The sequence below is a fragment of the Triticum aestivum genome, chromosome 6B (assembly GCF_018294505.1).
Source record: "Triticum aestivum cultivar Chinese Spring chromosome 6B, IWGSC CS RefSeq v2.1, whole genome shotgun sequence".
In the NCBI taxonomy this organism is placed as follows: Eukaryota; Viridiplantae; Streptophyta; class Magnoliopsida; order Poales; family Poaceae; genus Triticum; species Triticum aestivum.
The window spans coordinates 682,792,550-682,798,143 of NC_057810.1; positions in this window are offsets into that span (position 1 = coordinate 682,792,550).

Consider the following 5,594-nt stretch of genomic DNA (forward strand, 5'->3'; position numbering starts at 1 on the left):
AATATAACTAGTTTTTTTAGTAAATGCTTAGTTGAACTAGTTGAATTAATAGAACTAGTTTATTTTTAGTAAGAAAATTTAAGTATATGAGATTATTTGAACTAGTTGAATTAATATAACTATTTTTTTAATAAATGATTAGTCGAACTAGTTGAATTAATAGAACTAGTTTATTTTTAGCAAGAAAATTTAGGTATATGAGATTATTTGAACTAATTAAAATTTAGGTATATGAGATTATTTGAATTAATATAACTATTTATTTTTAGTAAATGCTTAGTTGAATTAGTTGAATTAATTGAATTAGTAAGTGTTTAATGTTTCGCCTATATGAACATAGGAAATGTCGTATGACGACGGAAAAAATTTCATTATGTGCGAATACTGTGAAGACCAACGCGGCCTGTGCGACAGAATTTTCCTTGTTGATGATAGATGATTCAGCATGAAGCTGGATGAGACCTTCAAATTCGATACAGTAAGTCACAACGACAAGTCTGTTTTCGTAATTAAGCATGACTTATATATGCTTCATTTGCCTGACTTATAATTTTTAATTTTCACTATTCTACTTGCGCATCCCTGCCATGCAAGAATTTTTGTCTTGGATAAGATAGGTTTCAATGATATGGAAACTATGGAGGTAAAGAGAGTTTACCTGAAAACTAAGCATGGTTATACTTTCAACGTCAAAGTATACAATGCAAACACGTACACCTATTTTGAATGCAAAACTTGGCAAACACTATGAAAGGCTTATGCATTTGAGCTTGGTATGGTTATCACCTTTGATATTCGTCCAAAAAATGATATTGAAGGTAGTAGAGACATATGGGTCGATGTGCAGACGCCTCCAGTTCTACCATTATGTGAGTTCTTATCAACTATATTTTTGTCTTTGATATTGCTTATTCAAAAATAATTGATAACTAATTTCTATTGACAACTTATTTCCATTCAAGCAAACATGTCCGACGCTTGGTAGACATGACCTACTACTGTCCCGGAGCTGAACTAAACTGCGAGGAGATAAGTCATTATGTTTCATGGCTTGAGGATGTTCATACTGTCAAGACAAATTTTCTTCCTGCACTTAGAAATGTTAGTACTCAAAACGTGCGACCAATAGTGATCGTATTGAACTACGATCACATCTATTTAGGAATGATGGTAAGATTTTTCCTATTTGTCCTTAGTGCATCTTTTGCATACATAATTGTTTTCCTAAACTTTCATTGCTAAGTATATTAATTAAGTACTATACGATGTTCTTCAACAGGGACTCCCGATGACAGTTGTGCCTCAGGGGATCGAGACTAAAGGTCGCATGTCAATTGTTAGCTTACGGCCAAGATATCCTGCATTGCACATGAGTGCATTTAGGATTTCTAGAAGCGATGAATGCTTAATAGTGAAAGATTGGAGGAAAATTGTTAACGATCGCAGAGAAGTACTAGGGGGCAGCAATGAGAAGCGCAACCCACGATTAGGAGACAGGTTCATCTGCATGCTCCAGTATGATGAATCAGGAGAGCTATACATGTTTTATGCTATTTTACCTGAGAGAGAGTAGCAGGAGTGATTTAGCTAGTTCATGCTCTTAGTACTTGTCCTTTCATGTCCGTTTCTTCGTTCTGAACTTAATCTCAAAGAGTGATTTGCTTTTGTGGTGTTATATATATGAACACTTATAATATATCATGACAATCATGTTGAACTCGATGATATTTTTGTGTCACATCCCTGGTCCTGTTATGCACTAGGCTAGACCCTCATGTGTGCATCATGTTTAAATTCAAAAGAAATTTGAATTGGGGAATTTTCAAAGCCTCAGAAACCTTCTAAAAATGATCAACATTAAAATCTTCTCAAAGAAGTCCAAGAAAATGTTCCCTTTCAGCTTTGAAAAATATTGGCAAGAATTAAATGCAAACCAATATTTTTGGAGTGACTGAAACATTTATTTTGGGGCCTTTGAATTAATTCAATAACTATTGCATTGGATATATATTTGATATATAAATAATATATGTCCAATAATACTGGAACATTTTATGTGGGTTGGTATATTTTAGTTCTAGCCACATAACTATTTTCAGGATTTTTATTAAAGGGTTTAGTATTTTACTAAACTAAAACAACACAGAACAAAATATAAAACAGAACAGAAATTAAAAAAGAGCAGAAGACTTACCTGGTAGCCACCAGCAGCCCAGCCACTTACCTGGCGCCCCCAACCGGCCCAGCACGGCCCAGCCCACCGCTGCTCTCCCCCCTGTCGTCTTCCTCCCTCGCCAGAAGGACAGAGGCGAGGTGTGGCGAGCACCGACGCCGCCCCGGCCACGTCCTGCTTGCCGCCTTCTCCCGGACGCGTCTAGATGGCGCCACGCACCTTCCTGCCTCTCTCCCTCACTCTCCCGCGCTCTCACCCCCTTCCCCTTCCTCTGCTCTCTCTCGCGCGCAGCCCGAGCAGAGCTCATCGCCGTCGCTCGCTGTTGCCGCACCCAGAGCCTCCCCCTCGACCCCTCGGTGTGCCCAGCAGCTCGGCTACCTCGCCCTCATCCTCTCTGCCGAGTCAAGCGACCTCGGGCGCCCTGCATCGCCGTCATCGAGCCGTCTTCTTCACGCACGGCCGCCGGATGCCGCTTGTCGATTCGCCGCCTCCGACGCCTCCCCGAGACCACCGAGCTGCTCATCGACCTCGCTGTGAGCCTCCGTGCAGAACCCCTCTCTTTCCCCTCGCGTTTGCGAGCTCTAGGCCATAGCTCCGTCACGGCCGAACTCCGGCCGCCGCTGACCTCGTCGCCGCCGTCACTGTAGCCACTGGAGCTCCCACCCGAGTACACCAGTGTGCTCAGCGCGCCTCCACGAACCTGCAGCTACCAGTAGCTCCGCCTCCTGTGCCCTCTAGCACCATACTCGGCTGCTCCCGAACGCCGGCCGCCGCCACGAGCTCGACTCCGGCGAGCTCGAACTACCCCAACCCCTCCCATTTGGCTCTCTGGATGCGCAAGAGCGAGGGCTATGCCCTGGTGCCCTCAGCGCGCCAATCCGACGCCCTAGCGCAAGTCCGGCGTGCCCCCGCCGTGTTCTGTGGTCGCCGTCGGCTGGTCTCCGACGTGCTGACGTGGCGCCGTCGTTAGGGGCTAATGACCCTGCTAATTAACCCCTGTGACACTGACAGCGGGGCCCCGCCGTCTAATTAATCGTAGATTAGTTTCTGTTTAGTTTTAACTAATATCAGTGGGCCCACGCGTCAGCTTTGACTAAGCTGACGTGGCTGTTGACTGGGCCCACATGTCAGCGACACTAATCAGCCCCAGTCACTGACCAGTGGACCCCACTGGTCAGGTTTGACCTGAACCTGCCCTGTTGACCTGATGACGTCAAGGTGATGTCATGCTGACGCATTAAATGATTTTCTGGATTTAAAATAAATCAGAAAATCCAGAAAATGGTATAAACTTCTAAAATTCATAGAAATTCAACCGTAACTCCAAATTAAATAAATTATATATGAAAAATTATCAGAAAAATTCAAGGAATCCATCTGTACCATTTTCATGCATGTTTGAACAATGTTTGTCCTCTGTTTTGGACAAAACCAATAAAGGGCATTTAAATAATCATATATGGAGTTGGAGTTTGAATCATGTGTTCAAACCAACTTCATTTAAATCATAGCTAGGTGCATTAGCTCAAAACACATTCATATTGCCATGTCATAGCATGCATCATATTGTGCATTGCATTGATCGTGTTTCTTTTGTGTTTGCCGGTGTTGTTCTCCCTCGGTAGACGTCGTACCGACGATGTGATCGTTGACACTGATGAAGACTCAATGCTATCTTCAGAAGTGCCAGGCAAGCAAAACCCCCTTGTTCATTCCGATAAAATCCCACTCTCTCGCTCCTGCTCTCTTACTGCATTAGGACAACATCGATTCAACTGTTATTTGCTGCGGTAGTTGAACCCCTTTATCCTTTGCATGACCTGTCATTGCCACAGTAAATAGATGAAACCCACTAGCATGAGTAGGAGTTGTTTGAGCCCTGTTGTGCCTACTCATTCATGCTTGTTTTTCATGCCTGCTACTGCTTAGAGTTGAGTCAGGTCTGATTCATCGGGGATGAATCAGAGGTGTGTGAACATGTCGTACTGTGTGTGAGCTAAGTGTGTGAACACGATTTGGTAAAGGTAGCGGTGAGAGGCGACATAGGAGTACATGGTGGGTTGTCTCATTGCAGCCGTCCTTAGGAACTGAGTTCTGTGTTTGTGATCCATGATTCAGCTACTACCACGCATTGGGCCTGAAATCAATGGACCCTCTCGGCTTCTTGATCACCCTTGTCCTCTGTCCAGGAGTTGCAAGTAGTTTCTGGTGTTTGTAGTATGCTGGAGGCCGTGCGCAGCGCTGACCGTAGGGGTGGGCTGTGATGCGGTAGGCACGTGGCACGGTGTACCGGGCGCCTGTTTGGTGTCTCGGGAACCCTGTTCACATCGTTTGGGGCTGTGAGCGAAACTCCGGCCGGATCTCCTCATGGATGGAACCCGAATAGGCGATAAACCTGTACTAGAGACTTGAGGTGTTTAGGCAGGCCGTGGCCGACACCCATGTTGGGCTTCCGCTTGAAGGTTGCCGAGTACATGTCGTGTAAACGGCGGTAAGTGGTGAGAGCGTGTGTGAAGAAGTACACCCCTGCAGGGTTAACATCATCTATTCGAATAGCCGTGTCCGCGGAAAAGGACTTCTGGGTTGCTTATATCAGTTCATAGACAAGTGAAAGTGGATACTCTAAAATACGCAAGATAAGCGTGAGTGCTATAGATGGCGTTCTCATAGGGAGACGGGAACGGATCCATAGTGGTGTATTGATATGGTGAATATGTGGACTCGTGTGCGCCACCTCAAAAGAGTTACTTGCAGTCGTAGTTCAGGATAGCCACCGAGTCAAAGCTGGCTTGCTGCAGTTAAATCCCACCATCCCCTTTGTTGATAATGAAGCATATGTAGATAGTTCTGATGTAAGCCTTGCTGGGTACATTTGTACTCACGTTTGCCTATTTTATGTTTTTGCAGAGAGACTTCGGTCTCGCTAGTAGTTCCGCGTGGACTTCGACGTTTAGCTTGTTACCTCAGCTACGATCTTGTGCCCTCGGCAGGATCTGGTAGATAGTCAGGCTTTCAAGCCTTTTTCATTTATAGATGTCTGTACTCAGACATGATAGCTTCCGCTTATGCTTTGATTTGTATGCTCTGAATGTTGGGTTGTGAGACCCCTGTTTGTAATATCTCGCTCCTCGGAGCCTATTGATAAATACTTGAGTTGTAGAGTCATGTTGTGATGCCATGTTGTATTTGCACATATCGAGCATATTGCGTGTATGTTATTGAAATGCTTGGTATGTGTGGGATCTGACTATCTAGTTGTTTATCCTTAGTAGCCTCTCTTACCGGGAAATGTCTCTAGTCTTTCCACTGAGCCATGGTAGCTTGCTACTGCTCTGGAACACTTAGGCTGGCCGGCATGTGTCCTTCTTCATTCCTGTGTCTGTCCCTTCGGGGAAATGTCACGCGATGAATACCGGAGTCC